This window comes from Mauremys mutica, chromosome 14, assembly GCF_020497125.1.
Source record: "Mauremys mutica isolate MM-2020 ecotype Southern chromosome 14, ASM2049712v1, whole genome shotgun sequence".
Lineage (NCBI taxonomy): Eukaryota > Metazoa > Chordata > Testudines > Geoemydidae > Mauremys > Mauremys mutica.
Window position 1 is genome coordinate 28,758,272 of NC_059085.1, and position 25,850 is coordinate 28,784,121.

General features: G+C 45.1%; 1 long non-coding RNA gene across 3 annotated transcripts in view; it reads left to right on the forward strand.

Annotated features, from left to right (window-relative positions):
• Positions 1–4,781: 4,781 nt before the first annotated feature.
• Positions 4,782–25,850, forward strand: part of LOC123349016 — a 65,123-nt gene continuing 44,054 nt past the window's right edge. The window contains exon 1 of one of the 3 annotated variants that reach the window (XR_006573309.1): positions 4,782–4,963. This is a non-coding gene — a long non-coding RNA (uncharacterized LOC123349016). Of the gene's footprint in view, positions 4,964–19,639; positions 19,851–25,850 lie in introns of those variants that run through there. The other 2 variants (XR_006573307.1, XR_006573308.1) reach the window with 2 other exon arrangements.

Consider the following 25,850-nt stretch of genomic DNA (forward strand, 5'->3'; position numbering starts at 1 on the left):
TCCAGAAATCCAGGAGTATGAACCTGAGCAATGTACTGCACAACAGCAGCTTCCTTGTAAGCTTACTCAACAGGTAGAACATAAGGCAACCCTCCTGTTCCAAAAGACAAGTTTCTTGCAGCACCCTGCTGCTGACAAATAACCAAAATAACAAGTGACCATATATATTATATATTCATTTTGGAATTTAAAATGTTTCAGTGTGAATGTCAGTGAACCTTGCTAACCATGGCATGTTGCTAAAAGTTAGTCAGTCAAGGTATTCTAATTCTTATGGTATAACCAGGTGGTCCTAAACACACCTATATAGACTTTTTTTAAGATTCTTTTCCAGCAACCTCTAGAAGTCAACACCACTTGCTCTCTCAAGTCAAATACTTCACCCTACCTCCTACTTTTGTGATAAACTTAAATAAAAGAAACCACCAAGAGGGGGGTTACTAGATACAACACTGCAGTTTATTTGTAATGTGAATTCCTTCAAGTGCTTAGTCACTGTTGAACAAACTAGAGCAGTGGGATGCTCGTCTTTTGCTCTCTTGTTAAATACAAGTGGGAAACAACATGACCCCTTTTAGTCCACAGTGTCTGTTATGCTCTTAGGTAGACAGTTTCTGTTCAATGTGCTTGGTAACCCATTTTTTCCTCTTTAGAATTTTTCCTTCTACCTCAAATGCTGGAATTCCAGTCTCTACCCCTCCCTCCCCTGCAAGTTATAAAATTCTGGTAGCTTTCCCTGGAGGCAGAGCATCAGTTGCACCAGTTAGAAAGACGGTTTGTAGAAATCCAGTTTTTCTGCCAACCTCTTTACTGATTATTAGGATTAGAAGGGCAATTTTGAGCATATTAATAAAGTCACTTCTACCAAACCATCTGATTCCTAGCACAAGACTAGACAGCAAAAATTGGAGTGGAACTTTCCCTTACTGTTTGTTTTGTAGGAAGCAGAGCCTTTCTATGGATGAGAAAAGGGGTGATTTCTCCCCTCCAGCAAAGTATAGTCAGACAGATGGATTTTCAAAGATGCTCTAGGTTGACCATCTCTGATCTCAGTCAGTGAATCTTACAGTTGACATTGATGGGAGCAGAGTGAGGCCAGAGTGGAGTGCTCTTGAAAATCCCACCCACAATGTTCATTCTGGAAACATTTCAAAATGGCCTTGGGAAGCAGAAAGACAACACACTGTTGGTGGCACCTGTCTCTTGGATTTTAACTACTATGGGTATTTATTTTTTTACAAATATGCCCCCAAGCAAATAAAGCAGCTAGCAACAAGGCTGGTTCAAATTAATCCAGACTTGCTTTCAAGGGAGACAGTCATTTAACTTTAGGATGCAGAATAATTTAACCATGCTAAATTTTGTACATTGTAATAAGTAGCAGGTGTTGGTGCCAATCAAGATCTTAAGCAGATTGGAGGAGCTGTATGCATCTCAGAAACCTGGTGAAACAGCACTAGTGGTAACCAGTCTCTTCTATGCTCTTGCAGGCACTTACAGGATGGGGCACTGAAACTGTGAGGGTCATCATCAGCCAGTTGCATGAGGAATTGTTGCTCATGAATCACCTGTGTGGTAGGAAGGCATTGCTAAAGCATAGGCTTTTCAACCAGCTGGAAGCAGCTAGCAGGTGTGTGTGTGCTCGCACACACATGCATGCTTTGGTTTGATGAGAAGAGAATAATACATATCCAGATAAGGGGCCTTAGTGTTGCTTGAAACTGTTGAGGCTTGATCTTGCAAACCCTTGTTCACACTAGATAATCCCCTGACTTCAGTTAACTAGCACCACTAAAAATCTGCAGGACTGTGCCTTTGAGCAAGTGGGCACTGTTACTTCCCAACAGAGGGTGAAATGATGGTGGTGAGTAAACCACCCTTTAGAAGGCATATTCTTCTGGTGGCCTTTGAATTTCCTAATACATTATCTGGATTTTAAAATTATTCTGTCATCATCAGATCTTCCACAGTGTGAAGTTTGACTACTCCCTCATGTTTCTAGTGAAACATCCTCTGGGATAGGTTTCTACTCTATAGGGAGAAAGTTGGATCTGGAGGGTAAATCCTCAGTTGTTCCTCTACAACTGTATAAGCAAACTTCTGGTTAACTTTTTTGGCCAGACTTTGTAATGTAGCTCTGTCTCTTTCCCTTTTCTCTTTGGAATTTTATCTAGCAACACTCCCAGCTGTTTATAGCTTTGGTACTATGCCTATTTATAAATATTTTTAAGAAGCCTGGCAAAAAGTGGGGAATCCAATAACCACAGTATAAGCTGCTCCATACTGAAAGGAACCAGTTTCCAGCTGGTATAAAGAATAGGACTAATAGGCAAGCAGCTGCAACAGATGCCAATAATCCTCCTGATCTATCACTCAACTCTTACTATGGTCTATGGCTTTACTGTGCTCATACAAGCAGGTTAATTGGGTAGGCAGCAGCTGATTTTGCTTAATTGTTGATTGGGAAATCAGAATTAATACCAACACACAATGTGTGTTTTAATTAAGTAATAGCCCATATCCTTGTTGGCTTCATAGCCTGACAATAGACTGCAATATGTGTTCTAAAGGCCTGTTTGAAGTTTAGTTACCTGGAAAGGGGTATAGAGCCAGACTATTGCAATATACAGATTTGAAAACTACAGAGTCTTGTTGAAGCAACTTTGAGTTACACCCCATCAAACCCTATGGACTTGCTTACTGGGTAAGTCACACTGAATATTTGATTTATTGATTCCAAGTGATTGAGGGTTTGAAGTGAGGGGGATTTCTCTGAGAGGAGGAAGGGGAGAAGCTTATCATTATGTAAACTGAGAAATAGCAGCTACTGGCTTTTACATAAGTGGTGCTACAGGTTTCTACCACAATTGCCTCTGAAAAACAATTGCTGAAGTGTACAACATTCTGATGGGGGAAGACTTAGCAGTTGGGAAGTGCACATTAACTCAAAGTTAGAGGAAGAGACTACCAATGGCTTTATTGAATTAGTGCTTTATTAGCAGTACTAATTCTGACCTCAGCTTGAGAGCCATACACTGGTGAGCTGCACAAAACAAACTGTGAATGGTCTGTGCAACCATGGGGTCTGTAGGATGTTGATACTGTCAGAATCAAAGGATTTTTCCACATTCAGGATGTTTTTAACGTGGAAGGGAGATTCTTGCTGTCAGTCACTTTTACAGAAAGGCCCATGGGTCTAACAACCAGGACTTCTTTACCAACTCCCTATATGACCTTGAGAAAAATCACTTAATTCCTGTGACTCCATTTCCCCATATGTAAAACAGGGATACTGCTACTTACCTACTTCACTTCCTTTGTGTGTGTGTTGGGCAGAAGGGTTTCCTGCTTTCCAGGTATCTCTCCTAGAAAAAAACCAATAACTATGCTAGCTGCTGTCCTACAATGAGCCCCTCAACATCCACCTGGAAAGGGGAACTTGGGTAGCAAGTCCTTCCAGTGTCAAGTATCCCACTACTATGTCCCAGAAAGTAACTCTTAGCTGGGCCCATTATTAAAGTGACACATGCTCCAGCTTCCCCTGGCCTGCTGAAAAATCCTCACTCACAGCTGCAGAGGATGATTGATCATTCTCTTTCCCTGGCCCACCCCTTAGAAATGCAGTAAAAGTTGCTGTGCAGGATGGGATGATAGAAAAAGGGAGCTAGCTACTTTGACCTATTTCTCTGGTATTTGGGCCTTTCTTCCTACTGTTGCTCCTGTGTGATTGGTGGTGGGTGATATAGCAAATGCATATGCTTATTAAAATGCTTCTCTGTCAGGGGTGGTTCCCCCCTTCTAATGCAGTGTCTTGTAAGCAATCCTCAGGTAATTGGTTTTGTTGCTGTGGATTTACCAAGGCATTCAATGATCAGGGACCATTTAGAGGAAACCTGCTTTGATCCAGTGGATTATTGGTATCTCCCATGGTTGTAACACATCCCTTCTTTCCTGGGGCTGTTTGCACTTGCTTTTAGTCCCATTCTCACGAGGGGTGCAGGCTGAACTCTCCAGCTCTTTGTACCATGTAAAATGCTCGCTATTCAAGAATTTAACAAAGTCTTTGATTGTTGCTTGTTTGTTTTGAGGAACCAGAAGTGTCAGGAAAGGCTTGGCCAGCAGTCTTAGTGCCTGTTGTGGTAGTGGAATTGCTGTGTGGTAACCTAAAAATACTGAGACATAATAATTTGATGAACACTGTGTGTGACCTCACTGACTCACATTATTTTGTGAATGATTCGACTTTCCTGTGGGAATACATTGATCTAGCTAAATAGGGGGCAGTGGAAATTACAAACAGGAAGAAGACAGCAGCTCCAGATAAGAAACTTCTCCCTTCCCTGCCCCCATGCACACTTGAAAGACAATAGGCAAAGCTATTGGCTTTGAGGACCTACAATCCTGTCTCCAACAAGTTGCAAGCCTTGTTTTGCCAAGGCTGGGAACTAGTAGATGAAAAGGAATGAACAGTTTTTGAAGGAGATTCTCCCTGCAGCAGGGGGAGGGGGAATAGTTTGTGGGTTGAGGGAACAGACTACACCAGGAGTGTCTAAAGGAAGCATAGACCTACTATGTGGAAGATGGTTAGATTATTGATAAACCAGACCTGTGTATAGTCTAGCATTGTTTTAAGACCTGTTGTCGCTGATGTGCTTTTGTTCTTAATAAATAGTACTTTGCTTTAAATAGGCTGATTTGTCCCTGCTTATCACTCTCATTGCACCTGGAAGGAACAGACTTGCAGGTGCTGGATGTAGGTGCTCAGACCTGTTGAGGTAATCGTGGCCAGTATATGAGGACTGCAGCCTAACTCTGGTCTGAGAGTGGGGATGGCCTGAGGTCTTCACCCTGAAAGGGGACGCACTCTACAAGACCAGAACAGTCAAAAGTGCTGTTAGCCTAGTTACTGCAACTCTTGTCAGAGGAAGCTCCTGCATATGGCCAGACTATGGTGTATTTCCGAGTAAGTGGAAAACACAAGAGCTTGGGGACTCTCAGGAGTGGGGATTCTAGCTCCAGTGGATTTATATTTTTTTCTATTAGGTAATTTATACTGCAATATAACTTGATCCTTTATTAAAATCCCCTGTTGCGTGACAGGCTAAATGATTTCTGCATGATCTGGAGATGGTGATAAAGCCTTATGCTGCTTCTGAAAAGACAGACTGCCTCATAAAGCGAGGTCCACACGGAATAAGGTCTGGGCCAGCCAGTAGACTGTGATTGGTCCTGGCCATGTCTCCAGAAGCACACTTGAGAGAGGAGGTTGTCCTATTATTTATTTGTATTACGGTTGCTCCTAGAGGCTCCATCCAAGATTGGGATCCCATTGTGCTAGCATGTTAGACACACAGTAAGAAACGATCTCTGCTGTGGAAAATTTAAAATCTAGACAAGACAGACATCGGGTGGGAGAAAGGAGGATAATATTTTCTTTTACAGAAGGGGAACTGAGGCATTGAGAGACTAAATGTCTTGCCCAGGGTTACGCAGAAAACTCTGTGGCAGAGCCAGGAACTGTACCTAGATTGCCTGAGTCCCAGCCAAAGCAGCTTAACCACAGGGCCATCCTTAATCTTGAAGGCCATCAGGGAAACTGAGATATGTAGATGGTTTTATCTGAAGTGGATTAGGTTAATTTAATGTGATGGCTTTGTGGTGTCTGTATTGGGTTTGATGACTTAGGCCTCGACCCTGCAAGCCCTTAGTGACGTGTCATTCTTACACAGATGAGTAGTTCCATTAAGTTCTGTGGGACTACTTGTGTGCATAAAGGTAAGCATGTAAGTGCTTACGGGCCCAGAGTCATTGCGTGGCTCGCTGATGGTGTTCTACCCATGCTGCTCTGCAGATGATGGAGGATGGTAGCTTGACTGTGTAAACTTTGTAACTTCTTCAAAGTCAAAATTCACATATGAAGAAATGTTAACAGTTCATGGAATATAAATTATTCCATTAAAAGGGAAAAAAAATAAAAACAGATTCATCTTCCATTCCCACCAGAAATACATGTAGTACAGCCTGAGAATGCTAGGTTAAAAAAGGAACATTTTGCATTGTAATGTGAACTACTAACAGACTGGCTCTGAGTGTTATGATTACAGTGATGGCATCTTGTAACCCTTCTGCTTGCTGCAAATTTGGCTGGAATTATCAAGAAGAGATGCCATTTGGCAAAACCTTTGGTCATCTAAAATAACAATGGTTGTTATATTTATTGCTTCAGAGTTTGGAAAAATAAAGAATTCCAGCAGAACTGCATTCTAGTCATAGCAGACTTCAGTGTGATCTTTATGGTCTGAGCTTGCACTGCTTGAAGGGAGCTAATCTGAGCAGAATTTCCTCAGGACATGAGCTGAATCTGTCAATTTTTTTTTTAATGAATCTGCAGTCTAAAGGGTTAGACAGGTGTGCCATGAATTTGTATACATCATTGAAGTAAACAGACAATTGTTTAATCATCATTCATTCATTTTGCCCAGAAGAATGAGGGAATCCTGGTGTTGAATAGCTGTAGGAAGCATTCAGTTCAGGCAATTGCTACTGTTTCTTGTTGGGAGACAGAATTTGGCCAATTTTCTCCTCTGGAGCAAGGGTGGGGGTGGGTGAGAACCTGCACCAGCCCTTTTGCTGGTTTATGTTACTTGTCCCCTTCATGCAGGCTGAGGCAGTAGGAGGGGTGGAGCCAAGACTGCCACATTTTCTGCCTCTGCTTGCCCACTCCCTGCCCCACCGCCAGCAGGTTCCAGCAATGCACATAGTCAACACAGTAGCATAATGGGGTCTCCTTAGGGCCCCTTACTCCCATGCAAGGACGCACAGCAGGGCTCATGGCTGAGCGGTGAGTAATTTGATCAAATAGCCTAGAGTCAGTCAGGGTATGTCTATGCTGTAATAAAAGACCCGCAGCAAGGATGCAGCTGGGCCAGCTCAGGCTCATGGGTCTTGGCTTGCAGGGGTATAAAACTGCAGCCTAGATGCTTGGGCTGGAGCCTGGGCTCTATGACCCTGAGAGTAGGGTGGGTCCCAGGCCTGGACTCCAGCCTGAGCCCAAATGTCTACACTGCGATTTTTAGTCCTGCAGTCCAAGCCCCTTGAGACTGAGTCTGATAACCTGGGCTCTGAGACACGGTGCTGTGGGCTTGTATTGCAACATAGACTCTTCTTTACAGCCTACAGGACTTTCTAGAGCAGTGAGCCGGGGTAAAACCATTGTGGGGTGGGGGGAACTAAGTGACTTTGGGCCTGGGATTCAACTACTTGAGCTGAAAGAATTTAAGTTATCTGGGGAAAGGTGGGTGAGTGTGACTGGTTACTGGAGCGGGCATTATGGAGGTGACTGGTCGGTTCTCCCATTGACTGATACAGTCATAGGCGCCGACTTATATGGGGCTCTGGGGCTTTAGCCCCATGAATAAATCCCAAGCAGGGGCTCTGCCCCACCAATGTTTTTTCTCCCCTGCTTGGAGCGCCCCCCCGCCGCTGCCGCCGCCGCCGCCGCCGCCAGGGCTGCCCAGAGCCCTTTAAATCCCAGCCGCCGCCGGGAATCAGAGGGCTCTGGGCTGCCTGCTGCAGCGGGAAGCCCAGAGCCCTCTGATTCCCGGCGGCGGCTGGGATTTAAAAGGCTCTGGGCTCCCCGCGGTTGCAGGCAGCCCAGAGCCCTTTAAATCCCACCAGCGGCTGAGATTTAAAAGGCTCTGGGCTCCCCGCGGTTGCAGGCAGCCCAGAGCCCTCTGATTCCCGGCCGCGGCTGGGATTTAAAGGGCTCTGGGCTGCCTGCAACCGCGGGGAGCCCAGAGCCTTTTAAATCCCAGCCGCAGCCGGGAATCAGAGGGCTTTGGGCTTCCCGCTGCGGCGGGGAGCCCAGAGCCCTTTAAATCCCAGCCGCGGCCGGGAATCAGAGGGCTCTGGGCTGTCTGCTGCGGCGGGCAGCCCAGAGCCTTTTAAATCCCAGCCGCGGCCGGGAATCAGAGGGCTCTGGGCTGCCTGCAACCGCGGGGAGCACAGAGCTTTTAAAATCCCAGCCGCGGCCGGGAATCAGAGGGCTCTGGGCTCCCCGCCGCAGCAGGCAGCCCAGAGCCCTCTGATTCCCGGCCGCGGCTGGGATTTAAAGGGCTCTGGGCTGCCTGCAACCGCGGGGAGCCCAGAGCCTTTTAAATCCGAGCCGCGGCCGGGAATCAGAGGGCTCTGGGCTCCCCGCCGCGGCGGGGAGCCCAGAGCCTTTTAGATCCCAGCCGCGGCCGGGCATCAGAGGGCTCTGGGCTGCCAGCTGCGGCGGGGAGCCCAGAGCCCGCTGATTCCCGGCCGCGGCTGGGCATTTAAAAGCTCTGTGCTCCCCGCGGGTGCAGGCAGCCCAGAGCCCTTTAAATCCCAGCCGCGGCTGAGATTTAAAGGGCTCTGGGCTCCCCGCCGCAGCGGGCAGCACAGAGCCCTCTGATTCCCGGCTGCGGCTGGGATTTAAAAGGGTCTCAGCTCCCCCCGGTTGCAGGCAGCCCAGAGCCCTTTAAATCCCTGCCGCGGCTGAGTTTTTAAGGGCTGCGGGCTCCCCGCGGTTGCAGGCAGCCCAGAGCCCTTTAAATCCCAGCAGCGGCTGAGATTTAAAGGGTTCTGGGCTCCCCGCCGCAGCGGGCAGCCCAGAGCCCTCTGATTCCTGGCCCGGCTGGGATTTAAAAGGCTCTGGGCTCCCTGCGGTTGCAGGCAGCCCAGAGTCCTCTGACTCCCAGCCGGGGCTGGGATTCAAAGGGCTCTGGGATCCCCGCGGCTGCCAGCAGCCCAGAGCCCTTTGAATCCCAGCCTCTGTCCGCTGATTGCCCCCTCCCCAGACCCCTGCCCCAACTGCCCCCCAGAACCTCCACCCCCTATCTAAGCCCCACTGGTCCTTGTTCCCCAATTACCCCCTCCCGAGACCCCTGCCCCTAACTGCCCCTTGGGACCTCAGCCCCTATCTAAGCCTCCCTTCTCCTTGTCCCCAACTGCCCCCTCCTGAGACCCCACCCAACTTCCCCCCCCCAGGACCGCACCCCCTACCTGTCCCCTGATAAACCTCTTAGACTCCCATGCCTATCCAATTGCTGCCTGTCCCCTGACTGCCCCTTCGAACCTCTGCCCCATCCAACTCCCCCTGCTCCTTGTCCCTTGACTGCCCCCCGGAACTCCCTACCTCTTCTCCAACCCCCAAACTGCTTACTGTGCCACTCAGACCAGCGTATCTGGCTCCATGCAGCTCCAGACAGTTGCTGCCATGCTCCCCCATGGAGCCCACAGCCCTCTCCCACCCCCAGCACCTGCCTTCCAGATTTGAACACCTCAAAATTCAGGAGTGCTCAAGCTCGGTTTGGGCAGCTTTTACTTCATTTCTCCCAAATCAGTTTCCCCTGCAAGGTGCCAACTGAAGGTGTTGGAGAACAGAGAGATCAGGTGGCCTCCTAATGCCTGGAAAAGAGACAAAGGCCGGAGGAGGGAGTGTCAGTGCCTGTGCGGACTTCTGGGAAGTGCACGGTGTGGAAGGGGATGCTGTGATGCTTTGGAACATCTCCATACAAAGCCAGTCAGGACTCTGGGGGAGCCTCCTCTCTCGGAGCATACTGTCTCCAGGGCAAGAAGCTTACACCTTCCTGGGTCTGACCTCGGAGCATTCAGCATGCCCTTCCACGTCATGCACTTTCCAAAGTGAGTCTGCCCAGGCTGGTCCTGGGGCAACCAGAGGTCGCTGCACCCCAACTCTGCAGTCAGATGTGACTCTCAGCCAGACAGTAAAACAGAAGGTTTATTAGATGACGGGAACACAGTTTAAACAGAGCTTGTTGGTACAGAAAACAGAACCCCTCTGTCAGGTCCATCTTGGGGGGTGGGGAGCCCAGAACCAAGTTCTGGGTCTCTCCCAATTTCCCCAGCCAGCTCCAAACTGACACTCCCTCCTCTGGCCTCTGTGTCTCTTCTGGACAAGGAGGCCACCTGATCTCTTTGTCCCCAACACCTTCAGTTGGCATCTTGCAGGGGAAACTGAGGCACCCACACAGTATTCAGAGAAAATATTAAGAACATTCCCACTTCATCACAACAGATGCAACAAAATATAATACCGTATATTGAAGTAGGCAAGTGCTGCTTCTGACTTTCCACTTTTAATTGACCCTTGTAATCTTGTGGCGCTGACGCGTTGTAGCTTCATTTTATATCGGCTTACAGGGCGGGAGCGGGGGGGCACCACCATTTTGGGCCCCACCAAAAATTATACAAACCTGCCGCCTATGGATACAGTATTGGGTTTCTCCTCTCCCTAATTACAAGTGAGGCCTTTGCTTCTGTCTTTGTACCTCTGCCTATCGGTCAGCATTTTGGGGGAGCGAGAAGTGTGTCTTAGGCACCTTCTTCTGGGTGGATCTTGGATTGTTACCTCAGGGAGAGCCTGGGAAGTCGGGCTATAGCCCCTCTTCCCAAACTGCCTGATTTCTCTCCCCTCCCGCACTAGGCAGATGTGTATCAACAGCAGTATGTCGCTGTCTGCCCCAGGCTGCACCGTAAAAAACATATTAAACTCTTCAGCCACAAACCTCTCAACCTTTGGTGATAATGTCACAACGCTCCTGAACTGAGCGAGACTGTCCCTGCATGAAGAAGCTGGGAGGCTTACAGAGTGAACAGGGCAAGTGGCCAGAGGCCAAAGCATTCCTTGAGGCTGGTTCTATCTGTAGAATCTTTTATTTCTGTGAACTGCTTATTGGTTCTTAACACTGTTCATCTGGGACCCGCTCCAGCCCCCACTGACATCAATGGAAGGAGTCCCATAGACTTCAGTAGCTATTGGATTGGGTCCTTGGTTATTAACTGCAATCCTGGGGAGATTCCTGTGGCCTGGAAACTCAAGCTCTACAGAGAAAATATTTTGTGCCATCCTGGAACAAGTGAGCTAATGTGTATGGCTCTTACCTCTCCATCAGCCAAGGCCACAGTGTGGAATGCAAAGACCCCAGATGAGGGGCATGTACCAAATATTCATACAGGAAACTTAAAATGCTGCAGAATCCCCTTTAGTGTAAATAACACACACTCCCTCGCCAACCTCACTTTCATGACTTTTTTTTTGTTTTGTTTCTGATGTAAATAATGTTCAACAATAAAAGCAAGGGGAACACCAACTTTGTGTGGAACACTCCAGTAACTTTGGGACTAAAATGAGGCACTCTGCTATGAGAGAGCCTCGGTGACACTACTGCTTACTAATACATTTCACCAGCATAAATTCTCTTACTGTCTCAATCTAGGATAAAACAGAATATAAATAGTAATAAAATTAACTTTGGAGGTAACTCTACAAAGAAGAAAAATGCAACGTTAAAGGGATTTTTTTTTAATAAAATTTTTCTCTTAAACCCATAAAAATCTTACTCCCAGCTGATACTGACATTCCCTTCATGTTGGGTGGACTTATCCCTAAGGAAAACTGTAGGAAACTTTCAAGTGTCGGGTTCTATTTAAAACCTTGGTGGTCCGTAACGGCTGCCCCCACTGTTCCAGGCTGGTACAAACTTAAACAGAGCTCTTTGTTGCTCCTGAATGTGACATAATCCTTTCATCTGGCATGCTGAATGAAGAATGCACATGGCTTTTTTGCTAACCCTGCTGGGCTGCCTTGTTACACCTTCAGAGCAAACCACCCCGCAGTAAAAAGCTTGGACTCTGTCATCCACCCTCATTCCAATAAACAATTGATAACTACAGCATCCATTAGCTTTAAAAAACTACCCCTACTTAAACCTGTGTCTCTAGGAAACAGCCACTCGCCTCCTTCTTTCTTACAGATGCAGAGTACTGAAAATTTATATATATATATTGTTTGCATGTTTGCTAATTTGAAGCTCTTTGAAGAATCCTACAGGGAGATCAAAGACAAAAGATTAGAAAGTTTTTAATAAAGTGAAGAAGGATCAGGTTAGATCAAAGGGACCAGCTGACAGGAAATAACTAGGTGCCATTGTTGGCTGACACTTCTATGCTGTAGGGTGATTTCTGTGTTAATGGGAGGTCAGAAGGAGAGTCGCTTTATATCTTATTGTCTCCAGACTTTGCGGACTGGGTGTGTCTTTGTAGTTTAATCCTTTTTTTTAATAATCATACCCATAACATCACAGTTTGGCTCAGCCATATGATTTTTCTACTCAATTTTATTTTGACTTTAAAAAATGTAAATTGGAACACACCAACAGATTTTTTTTTTAATTTAATTAACTGGCGTGGGAAGTGGTTTGAATAATCAGTTGTCAGAAATATTGGGCCACATTCATCCTCAAGTGAAACTCCATTGAGTTCAGTGGAATTACAGTCAAGGTATGTGTGGGTGTGTGTGAATAGAGACATTTACTCACAGCTAAGTGCTTGCCTACACAAACATTGTACCACTTTAACTATACTGGTATAACTAAATTAATTCAGCCCTTTTTGAGTGGATGCAGTTACACTGGCATAAAGGTGTCCATATGGGAATAAACTATACCAGTTAAATTACTTCAGCAGGAAATCACACCCCTAACCAAAATAGTTATACAGTGCAAAAAAAAGTGTGTGTAGACCAGGCCTATGGACTCTGTTCTGATCTTTGGCATATGTACCATTATGAAGACCAAGAGGAAGAAGCTCTGCATGATGTCTTTTCCTTTCAGTGTAGAAAATATAATGTAACTAGGGTTCATTTGGCTTAATGCATATTTTTAATACATTTTTATGGACAATCTTGGGCTCAACAGCTATTTTGCACCATTTAGGGTCCCTAAGCAGATTCCCATATGCCATTGACACTGACTTTCATAGGTGCATGGAGCATCCTCCCCTTTCATATCTTCCCATGCGGAAGAGGACTATGACAATCCCAATCATGTCACTGTCAGCAGGAAACTTAAATGGCCTGAAAAGGGAGAAGGCCGGGTACAAGATGCTGAGAATATAACAATGGTTTGTACTGTGATAGCCCCTAGGAACCTTAGTCACTGCCCAGGACCCCATTGTGTTAGTTGCTATACAGACATGTGCAGTGGTTCCTCCTTCTGCATCGGGAGTTTCTGCTGCCCAGCTTCATAACAGCATTCTAGTCATTAAGTATATTGTGTAGCCTAACATAAGTTCCATTTTTACACTAGTGTATTAAAACAGTATTGTAATTGTGTGTCCAGGGCCTAGCACAGTTGGCCTCTGACTGGGGCCTCTCGGTGCTACTATAATTCAAATAATTATGTTGTAATATTTTAAGAGAAATATATTTTATTGACAACACCTTTTGTAAAGTTTACATAATAGTAATCACCACGCAAAATCATGACAACTTAAGCATTAAGAGAGAAGTGCATCCTCTTAATTCCAAGAAAACCAATTGGAAAGGTGGGGGGGGGGTTTGAATGAAGGGGGAGAGAGGGAAAGTTCTGCTTGAACTTCAGCACTGGTACTGTGTTTGGTTAAGGTACATAGTGTCCTGTCACTATGTGCCAGCCTGTGGATAATAGGAATCGTCACTCTTCAGGCAGAATGGATATAGGTCAGGCTCAGTGACTTTCCTTGGCTGTACATACGTCTGTTACCTGAGGGCACTTTTGAAGGTGCCTCTCCGTGCTGTATACTGACTGACAAACTGCACAGAGAGCTGCTGTTTTGGAACCCCTTACAGATACATGCCCACGGGTGTTATGTAGACTAGGGACAGCTGACCCCGTATGGGGGCCTTCGTCTGGAAAAGCAATGCTGCTAAACTAACAGCTGTGAGTGGTGCATAGAGCTGGGGTGATTTTACTTTGAATTTTCGTTCCCATTTTTCTGAATAGGACAGCACCCCAGCAATGGAGTCTCCCAGGCTGCTAATCTGGTACCTTTAAGAATCACTTGTCATTTTAAGAAAAGCAGTCACTCTTGACTAATTTAAAATTATTGCAAAGATCTGATATTTGGTGCATACAACTGATAAAAGCAAAGGGCCTCCAAAATGGTCTCTATGTAATCATACCTTTCTTTGTGACTTCCTGGTCCTTACTGACTCTCATAGGGCAGAGTCGCCGTCTTATAAGAATCTTTTTCCCAGCATGCCTCTCTAGGACCGGCCCTTTAAATTTGATGGAGCCAAGTCACTGGAGCCTAAAGTGGCCATTTTGCAATTGATGGAGAGATTGAGCAGTCTTCCAGTATGCTTAACATCTGTTAAGTTTTCATTTCTTATTGTTGAGGAGATAGCACAGTCTCATTCTTGGTGCTTAATTTGTTGTCTCTGGTTATTACCATGATTATTAATATTTGTGTCCTGATAGCATAGAGGCCTCAACTAAGATCACAGTCCTGTTGTGCTAGGCAGTGTACAGACACAGAGCAAAAGAGCTGCTGATCTAAATATGCTAATATTATAACTTTTTTCAGACTGTGGGGATGAATCTGGTAAACATTCTCACGGTGAAGTTTGAATATTCTGCCAGTGCATCTCAGTATTAGCCTGGGATATTTTTAATAGTCTCATCCTGGGCCCTTCCTGAATGGAGAATGATGGACTGTGTGGTGTTTCCGTGATCTAGATATTTAGACATTGGTCAGAGGATTAAGGCCATTTATGGTGGGGTATAGTGAGAAACCATATCTGCCCACTGAGGGGTAATGCTGATCATTTAATTCCTATTTTGGAGTGTGAAATCCCTCTTCTCGCAGCCCCATATCTGGCATTCTTCATTCTGTTTTATTCAGGTAGAAAACAAACCAGCCATAAATTCTGAAAAGTAAAGAAAACTACAAAACAAGAGCCTCCTTATCTTCGAGCCCAGGGTTTTGGATCCTAATAAGTATAATAGGTGGCTGAATATTAATGATTTCTTATTATTCATCATGAATATTGGTAGTGCCCAGAGGTCTCATCATGGCGGGAGGAGGGGCTTGTGCTGCACACCGTATGAACATATAGACCAGGATTTTCAAAAGTAACTGCTAATTTTGGGTACCTTCATTTTTGGGTGGCCAATTTGAGACACTCTGAAGGGCAATCCCTGAGTTTCAGGAAACTGCTGAGCAGCTGCCATATGAAAACAAAGCCTCTTTAGTGTTCTAGACACTCAAAATCACCAGTCACTTTTGAAAACTTTGTCATTGGCTATGGCCAGTTTCTGCCCTAGAAAACTTACAATGAAGAGACAATGAGGTTTTATTAAGCATCTGAAATCGAAGCCAGATTCGTCACCAAAGCCAGGTTGTGAAAAAGGGCTGAGAGAATTTAATAATAATAATTTGCATTTATATATAGGTCGTTCAAATGACATGCAAACTAGAATCTCTTCACCCTCCCCTGAAATGCAGCAACCTCTGGGGTGAAATTATAACAGAGCAATAGCTGTCCTGTAGGTAGGGTTAAGGCTGGGCCAGCTTTCTGTTTAAAGAGCAACTTTTCCTAAGTACTCTAAAATCTATGCCATTACTCAGTGTGCCTTGAAATGTGGAATGCCTCCTGGGGGCCTAGGTTTCTGTTAGTGATCCAGATTTGGAGGCCATTTGACCAAAGGGTTTCCCAGATACCACCCCTGGAAAAACAAACAAACAGCTTTTCTTAAAGTTGAGAGATTTGGGCAACCTTATTTGCTCACAGAAATCAAACCAGGGCTCAGTTCATCACATCAGGTCTCAGACGTTTGAGGGTTACCTCAACAGAGTGTACAGCACCCATCAGCCCTTTGGGGGGGGAATCAAATTAATACATTCTGTGAAAAAGTTTTTGCTTCTCCAGTTAGGTTTGTTGCAAGCCTCATGCTTATTCTCACGCCTCAGATTACACTGAGCATGTGCAGACACAGAAATTGACGAGACTGTTAGCCTCTAAAGTTTCAGCCCAGCTCAGTAGCTCAAGGGGATAAGAAGCAGTATTCCTTTGAACCTGACCCATCCAGACCAGCTCAGTCTGAGCTCCACCTTGGGCAGAAGTCTGGAAAAGGCTGGGGCATAACTGCTAAAAAATTGTCTGTCCATTTTTATTACTATTTGTGAGGAATGTAATCCAAGCAGTGAAAAAAACACACACATGAATGCTTGCTGGAAGGGGAGTAGGGTGACCAGATGTCCCAATTTTTGGGTCTTTTTCTTATATAGGCTGCTATTTCCTCCCCACCCCCTGTCCAGACAGCAAACGTGAAAAATCGGGTCACCCTAAAGGGGAGCGGCATTTTAGGGGTTGAAATGGGGAAAATAGCGGTGAGAGAAGTTTGGGGCTGCATCAAGGGGAGGGGGATAAATGGAAATGGGTGGTGGTAAAGTTGCGGGGCTCAGGTCTGGGTTCCCTGCCCCACCAATGGTGTCTGAGACTGAGCCCCACTCCCTCCCCCTGTTAGTGTGCCAGGAGCAGGAGCCCCCTGCCTATCTATGGGTATGTGGCCCCTTTCCCTTCCCCACCTCATGTGAGCCTGGTTCTGGAGCGGGTCTTGCCTTTCTTGGGGTGTCTAGGCCCTTCTAGCCATCTGTTAGATGGGAGCCAACATGGGGGGAAATCATACTCCAAGCTAGATTTGGGGAGGGTTGCCTTTCTGGGGTATCTGAGTCCCTTTCTCCCCCACCCCAGATCTGGGGAAGCCCTGCTTCTCTGAGCTTAGAACAGGCATGCTTGGAACATGCACCAAGAACACCCTGCCTGGGGTGAGGCACTGAGCATGGGTATGCTTGACACCTATCAGAAACTCTCCAGCACTGAAAAGGGGATGTAAGAACACCTTCTGAGGTGACTGGAGCAGTTCACACATCTCAGAGCTATTGTTTTAGGCTATATTCATCCCCAAATTCTTTCACTGAGAACATCTAATTGAGATGAATTGGCCATTTAAGACCTCTCTGAGCCTGCAACTTTGAAGTTTGAAACCCACCCTAGACAGAAATGGTCTAGATAATACTTAGTCCTGCCATGAGTGCAGGAGACTGGACGAGCTGACCTCTCGTGGTCCCTTTCAGTCCTATGATTTTATGAAATCTGAGAATGACCTGGAAACAACTGGGAAAAAGCTGCCTCTGTCAAGATTTTATTTTTATTTTGGAGAAATATAATATGCTATGAGTACAGCAGAGTATTCGCAAGGCACTGAAACTGTTTTTGAAAAGAAAATAAGTTACGCATCCAAATGCTTACTGGGAGGGTGGGGTAAGTAGGCGTGCAAAAGACGGTAGTAATAGGGGAGGAGGGGTTTAGGTCTGCAGTGATGGATGGGGGTTATTGGGGAGGGGGTTAAATGAGAATGGATAGTAGGGAGAGGGAGGAGGGTTTGGGGGATTAAGGGAAGGGAGTGGGGATGACTGGGAAGATGGGAGGGGTTGGAGAATATGAGGGGTAACAGAGAAGATTGGCCTTTGAGCCCTGAATTTCTCCCCTTCCATGTGCATGCTAGGATCTAGGGGAGCCCTAGGTTACTGCAGGGGTCTGAGCCCCTCTCCCTGCCCTCTATGTTTGGAATCTGGGATGTAGGACCTGAAGGTAAGGCAAATGTAAACATCTGAAAACCCCATAAAATATATATCAGAGGGGTAGCGGTGTTAGTCTGGATCTGTAAAAAGTGACAGAGTCCTGTGGCACCTTCTAGACTAACAGACGTATTGGAGCATAAGCTTTCGTGGGTGAATACCCACTTCATCAGATGCATGTAGTGGAAATATCCAGAGGGAGGTATAAATATGCAGGCAAGAATCAGTCTAGACAAAGACTGTGAATGGCTAGCCAACTACAAAAGCAGTTTCTCCTCCCTTGGCGTTCACACCTCAACTGCTAGAAGAGGGCCTCATCCTCCCTGATTGAACTAACCTTGTTATCTCTAGACTGATTCTTGCCTGCATATTTATACCTGCCTCTGGATATTTCCGCTACATGCATCTGACGAAGTGGGTATTCACCCATGAAAGCTTATGCTCCAATACATCTGTTAGTCTAGAAGGTGCCACAGGACTCTGTCATAAAATATATAGTTAAGACAGATCATCACCCATATGTGGAGTGGTGGAGCTGGCCAGTGTGTGTGTGAAGGAGGAGTGGACTGGGTGGACTTGGGACATGGCTGGGGAAGCCTATGTGGAGCAGAGGCAGGAGTCTCAACTGGGGGTGGATAGGAATTTGAAGGGCCCAGCTCAGTGTGCAGCTTGGGCAACATAACCAAGGTAGTGTGAAGTCCTCATATAAGTTGCTGCCTGTGAAATGTGTACCCAGCAGCACAGGGCAGGAGCAACTTGTTACATGTTAATGGCTTCTACAGTGCCAACTAATGACTTAATGGGACGAGAAGGGGAGGGAGAGGTGGAACTGTTGGTGTGGGAACTATACGTTGTGGGGAGTGGTGGGCAGGAGGTGGAGAAGGAGAGAGAAACACCAGTCTTTTCTCAGACACTTAAAGTTACTGTAACAACCATGTAATAAAACTGTCAAAATTTTGGGGATATGCAGTGTTGTAGCCATGTTGGTCCCATGATATTAGAGAGACAAAGTGGGTGAGGTAATATCTTTTATTGGACAAACTTCTGGGACACAGACCATAGATGAAATTTCTCTCCTCAGTCCTGTTAGCAATGACACATTGCAAACATTTCAAAGCACAACCATTATCCCGTTCACTATAACAAAATGTACTGGAAAGGCGAGGAACACTGAGGAAATACATAACAACTGTGTGGTCTAGTGGAAAGGCCAGTGGACTGGGACTGTTCCTAGCTCTGCCACTGGCTAGCTGGGTGGCCTTGGGCTAACCACTTCACTTTTCTGTGCCTCAGTTTCCCTAATATGTAAAATGGGGATAGTAATGTAAACTTTGAGATCTAATGATGAAAAGCACCATTTAAAAGCTAGGGCTACCTACCTGCATTAGCATACCAACTGCAAACCTAGGTGAGAACTATAAGTGCTTTTTTAACAACAAACATTTTTTAAATAGAGAAAACCTAGGAAATTAGATGGCAAATAACTCGGTGTTAACTGAGTTAAGGTTGCCCAATGGTAGCTTGTGCCTTTTCAGAATGCTGAAGTCAGCAAAACTCAAACTTCTGAAAACAAGAAAATACAAAGTTAAGATAAATGCCCACATTTAACTTTGCCCTTGTGGAGCAATGCCCATAACACACATACTCCCACTCAGCACCCATCCATTACAATGAAGAGGCAATCTGCACTTGCCCTGTGCTCAAACTCTGTGTTTGTTCCCATGACAGAATACCACACTTGTGAAGTGATTGTTAAATTTTACACCCTTTTGCAACCCCCTTCGCTCATGAACACAGGATACCATCTAACCCTATACTTCCCCCTATCCATCCATTACATCCTCAGACTGCTCTCATAGCCCACCTCACTAGTGACATTACCTATGGCAAGGAACCCCCAGTGCTCTGCTACTGACATAACCTGTACAGTTGTGCTGAAATGATGCAGATTGGAGCCTCAGGTACACATGCACCTCTTTCCTCATATCACAATTACAGCTATTCCAAGCTGCTTCAACATTCAGTACAGCTGCACATCTAACATTCAATACAGCTACACTTAACGCACTGAGTGCATGCAGATAATTCCCAGCAGCTGTTGCCTGTTGCAAGGGGGCCAGTGTTAAGGTTGGGTGGGTCTTTACCTTAACTCTGTACTTCCTGGTTTTCAGAAGAGTGAGTTTACCTGAACTCAGCTTTCTGGAAGAACTTGAGCTAGCACTGGGCAACCTTAATGCTGTGTTAACAAAGCTAGTGGCCATTTAATATGACATGTTTAGTAGTGCACTGCAATGCTATGGGACAGTTTAAAACAGGAAGCCATGAAGAATACTATAACCAGTTGAAACAGTAAGGGAATCTGGGAAGGAAGAAGGTAATTATCTGAGCTGGAATTTGGAGTGGTAGGTTAAGAAAAGTGCCATTGAATCTTTTCTGATGATAAGCAGTTAGAATGTCAGAAAGGCAGCACTAGGTGTTTCCTTGTAGTACCCTGGTGCTATGGTTTGGCAGTGATTCAGCAGGAAGGGGCTACCTACTGAATGCCAACACTGCTTTCTGCAGCACCCACCTGTTTGTCTTCTCTGGAGGTTTCCCATCTAAATAGTGACTCATCCTAATAATCTTATGAGACTGGGGGTATGTCTACACTACCTGCCGGATCAGTGGGTAGTGATTGATCTATTGTATCTTGTCTAGATGTGATACATCAATCCCTGAATGCATTCCCTGTCAACTCTGGAACTCCACCAGGGTGAGAGGCAGAAGCAGAGTTGATGGGGGAGCCCCAGATCCTTAAATGGCCCCCTCAAGGATTGAACTCACAACCCTTGGTTTAGCAGGCCAATGCTCAAACCACTGAGCTATCCCTCCCCCCTTAATAATATATGGAGATATACCTATCTCATAGAGCTGGAAGGGACCCTGAAAGGTCATCAAGTCCAGCCCCCTGCTTTCACTAGCAGGACCAAGTACTGATTTTTCCCCAGATGGCCCCCTCAGGGATTGAACTCACAACCCTGGGTTTAGCAGGCCAATGCTCAAAGCACTGAGCTATCCCTTCCCCCGTGCACAGCTTATCATCTTCATCTATCTTCACCTAGCCAAGGATAAATTGTCACCCCATGAGAAAGTAGCAAAATGGAAGATAAATTCCTTGCCCTGCTTGGGGTTGGCTGGTATCCATGTGTTTGTACATAAGAGGCCAGATCGATTGGTATATCGGTGCCACTCCTCTGAGGTCAATGGAACTCTGCTGATTTGCACTAGCTGAGAACCTGGACCAGCAGTGTTCGTTTGGGGCCACTGTTATGTATAAATACTCAGAGGTGAACTTAGCAATTCAAACCTAGATTTTTATTTATTTATTAATTTTTTTACAACAGATCTGGAAGTTGTCTTCTGGGTCATCTAGTCCAGTGATTCTCAACCAGGGGTTCAGGGCCTCCTGGGGGGCCGCAAGCAAGTTTCAGGGGATCCACCAAGCAGGACCAGTGTTTAGACTCACTGGGGCCCAGGGCAGAAAGCTTAAGCCCTGCTGTGCAGGGCCGAAGCCTGGGGCCCTGAGCCCTCCTGCCCGGAGCTGAAGCAGAAGTATGAGCAACTTAGCTTTGCGTGGGGCCCTGTGGCAGGGGGCCCTGCTTTCTACCCGCTAACTCCAGCCCTGGCTTTTATATGCAGAAAATAGTTGTGGCACAGGTGGGCCATAGAGGTTTTTATAGCATGTTGGGCGGGGGCGGGAGCGGGGGCTCAAAAAGAAAAAGGTTGAGAACCCCTGGTCTAGTCCATCCCCTAGTACAGTAGTTCAGGATTGTCCTCCACACTAATCTCCTATTTCACAGATTGGGCTTTTAGTTGCACTTAAATTCTTGATAGTATTTGATTGGGCTTAAAACAAAAAGGAAAAGAGAGAGAAGTGAGTATCTTATTCCAAATGTTACGGACTCTGTCCAGGTATATGTGTGTGTAGGGAGATGTACTGGGGAGGTACGCTTTTGTTCTGGAAGGAACTGGAATCTGGACAGCCAGTAGGCACTCACTTTATGGTGGTATAGGCTGATATTTTTTTAGAACTGTGGAAGCATTCCACTGCAGAAATTGATATTGCCCATTCTTCCAGTAGGTGTCGCCTGGACAACAGTTATAAGGAGGATTTTAGTAAAAGGCAGAGGGGAGGATTCCCAGCATTAGACAGTATAGTCGGTGTTGCTCTAGGTTAGCCACAGGGAAGTCAGATAATACAACTATGTATGTAATGTAAATAATACAAATGTATGCAAACTAAAAACACAGTTTAAAGCAAAAATACCAAGGGCTAGAGTATTGTGATGATGATGTGATAATTTTTTCTGTTTGTTTGTTCCCCCCACCACACCCCCAAGTTTGAACCTCATCCCCAGAGATGCTGATCACTTGCATCTCTCATAGTCTTGTCAGTCTCTCTCTCTCTCTCTGGCTCAGATATTTTATCTGCCGTTAAATGTAAATATAGATTGAAAGCTCGTTGGAGAAGAGACTGTCTTATGCTACATCTTTGTACAGCTCCAACACAACTGGGCCCCAGTCCTGACTGTGGTCTCGATGCACTACTGCCGTGCTAACACTATGAATGCTTTGTGATAGAGATGCAGGTAAACTCATGTTTGTTTCTAAATATGTATTTAGAAGAGTGCTAAATGCATGTAATTTTTGCCTTTGGCAATCTGACTCAACTACCAAGGTATGGTTTGTAAGTTAATCAAATTTTACCAACCCTGACATAGCAGTAAGAACACACACATACCATCCCCTATCCTGTTTTTTCACAGTTGCTATCTGGTCACCCTAATTTTAACCCAGCTTTAGCGTTAAGTACCATTCATTTGTTCATTGTACACCTGAATTTCTTTTTCTTTAAGCAAATATTTTATGAAATAATAAAAGAATTAATTTATGACCATATATTTTTACCTAGACCTTTCCTTTTAATTGGCTTTAATGTAATTTGCAGACTGTGGCTAATTTAATCTGAACCTTGAAATGCTATGTGTATATACCTGTAGAAAATAATGCTGTAGGTAAATCATTAGTTTGTTATGGCATTCTAACATCATTTTTTGGCAAAAAGGTAAAAACATGAATGTCATGAGGTATCCTAACTTAAATTAAGTATAAAGGTAAACTGTTATCTTATTAAGGCATTTAAAATTATTCAGAGTGTTTTAGAAAATATTGAAAATATTTTTTAGAAGTTTTATGATTTTTTTTCCCCGATGTTTTAAAATCTCTTATCCTGTGCATAGGTTTTGATATTTAGACACAGTGTCCTGCGAAGACTTACACATGTTCTGTGAATAAAGAGCATTTCAATCTCCAGGGTAGAGCTGGTTGAAAAATTGAAACATTTCCTATTTACTTGGAAAAATTGTTATGAAAAAGTCAATAATTTTTCATTAATGAACAAACTTTTTGTAAAAATTCAGGATTTGCATTCAATATTTATTTTTTTTGTAACAAACATTGAAATTGGGAACCTTCCTACTAGCTCCACTGCAAGCCTGTGAATCTGGTATCTTTAATGAGCACTAAAAAGTAAATGCTACCAGGAGAGCCACATGGTCGGAGGAAATGCCAGGCACAGTGAAAAGCAAAGCATATTGAATAACACCTATCTCCTTGTGGTTAGAATTGCAGGTGTAAATCCTGCACAGCACAGAAATGTGTTATTTCTCTGAATATTTACTTGATTATTTATGGGATCCACTGAGGGCGAAATCCATCCTACTGTGAAGGTCTGGTGCAAAGCGCTCTGCACCAGTTCAGCTCCGGGTAGGCAGTGTATGAGGAGAAAGGGATTGCACTGCCTTAGCTGCTGTGCCTCTGCATCTCTTAAGATATGCTTAAGAAAAGGTTCCCGCACTGGTGCCATGCAAGCTAGTAAAGGTGGCCATGCTAGGGCAGGCTGATGGAAGAGGCCCCACATCCACTGGCCCTAGTACACTGCAGAAGTGATAAGGAGGAGCTGTGGTCACTATTCTGATCTATAGGAGCATTTTACATTGGGAGGGAAATTGTTTGCTAGGTGCTGGTGGAAGAGGGGAAGCACTGGATTGGGGACAGTTGTTTCTCATGGAGCAAGTGCTTCTCAGATACTGCAGGTTTTTCTCTGTTTCAGTCTAGCCTTACAAAAGTCCCAAGAGGCTGTCTTTTCTGGCAGCTTGTCGCCAAGCCTTGCTTTGGAGAAAGGGAGGACCTCCAAAGGGGCTGTGTCTTAACTAGCAGCTTGCTTACAAGCTTCACTTTTTTTTTTGTTTTGGGGACAAGAAGGAACTTGTTTACAGCCTGGCTAGAGGCTATAATTTCCTGCCCTTAGAGCAGTGGTGGGCAGCCTGAGGCCTGCGGGCTGCACCCCATCAGGGTAATCCATTGGTGGGCCGCCAGACAATGTATTTACATTTGCACGGCTGCCTGCAGCTCCCAGTGGCCACGGTTCGCCGTTCCCAGCCAATGGGAGCTGTGGGAAGCGGCGGCCTACATGTCCCTGCAGCCCGGGCCTCTTCCTGCAGACCGCAGGTTGCCCACCACTGCCTTAGCGGAAGGAAGGAATCCCAAAGATTCTCTGTTATAGCCTGGGACATTGAAAGTAGGGAAGTTATTTTTTTGGGATGGCCACTGAAGGGTTTTGGGGATGCAAATGTAAAAAGAAAAGAACCAAGTCCTGAGTTCCCAGGTGCAGGTTGGGCTGTCAGGAGCTGTCCTGAAGTAGTGATGCATGAGCACCTGAGGATGCGCTCCCTAGATTCTGAAGGAGTCGGCCTTCTGCAGTGGCAGCTGCCCGCCTTCTGAGGTAGATATAAGAGAGATGCACATACACTGTTCTAATGTGGAGACTTCCCTTTATGATTTTCTTCCCCTGAATCTAAGATAAGTAATTTACACTGGAAGTGTATTGTTCTTTGGGCGTGGACTATTTAACTTGCATAGTGATGCCAATGCTCTTAAAAATAGGAGTCCAATGTTAGGCTCCCAAGTCCATGTTTAGAATTCTAAATAAGTGGTCTGATTTTTTCAAAAGTGCTGAGTACCCACTGGCTTCTTTGGGAGGTGCTGGATGCTCAGTACACTTGAAAAATCAGACCATTTATTTAGGACTCTAGCTGTGGGCTTCTGCTTTGGAAGATCCTGGCATTAATCTATGTCAGCACATATGATTTTTTTTTTATTGTTCTCAGTAAAATAGTTAGAAACTTTTCTCAAATGGTATTTGAAAAGAATGGAGACTAAATGTCATGCTTTTAAAAAAAATGACATGTAAATGTTAATTTAGCTTCACATTTTAGAAAAGAATGAATGTCTAAGCTGGAGTGCAATCTTTGCATAACTAGAATCTGAAGTACTGTACACCCTGAAATACAGGAAACATTTATTCCCACATGCCATCCAGTTTACATATGCCTTAGCATGACTTCCTGTTCTTAAAGAATGCTGGTTATCTCTGAATTCAAGGGAAAACACTTTATCAGGGTTGAGAGTCTTGTATCCCTCATGCATCCATTTCTGTGTGCCATATTGAAAGGATATAGTGCTAGTGCTCATTGTCATTTATAAGGTGAAGTATGACTGTACCTCTGTGTTTAAGGAGGAGCAGAGCATTTAGGGGTTCCTATTTTTTCATAATTCATGTATTGATTTATTATGTTAGGATAGTATTTTTTCCCCATTGCTTCCCATCTTGTCAAATCATCACTCACAATGCGTGTTCACAAGATCTGAAGAGGTATTTGTTGGATTTTGCCTATGTTTTAGCAAAGGTGAGGGAGAGGTTCACACAACTACAAAGTGATTAGTATTTTTGATGATTAATCTATTTGTACAATTACAGTATCAAGAGGTTATCCTGAAGCTGATCAATTTGGTTTAAAAAAGCAGTAAACATTATGGTGCTACATGTAATATTTGGAATGAGCCACAGATTTCCTGCCCTGACTAGCTTATGCTCTAAAGTCTTCATCCAAAGCCCATTCAACTCAATGGGTGTCTTTCTGTTGACATAATGGGCTTTGAATCAGGCTCTAAAGGTGTAAGAATACAGTGCAGACAATACAGAGTGATACCAGCTAGGCAGATAGGGTGGACTATGATGTTTGGAGCAGAAATGGTTTCGGTTGTATGTTGGAAGAGAGGGAGAACATTTGGACATGTTAATTGGGATGCTGATCCCATGGGGTGGCATGAAAGAGAGTATAATGGTGGCAGAGGGCAAAAGAAATCAAGGGAGTAACTGAATGAAGCTTGGGCATAGTAAAGAGGACATGAGGGGAAGTAGGAGGAGATGAAGGCAGGGAAGGGAATTATGGAGAGTTTTGAAGGTGATGAGTAGACACTTGGACTTTATTTGGAAGAAGTTAGGAGGCCAGTTCAGCACC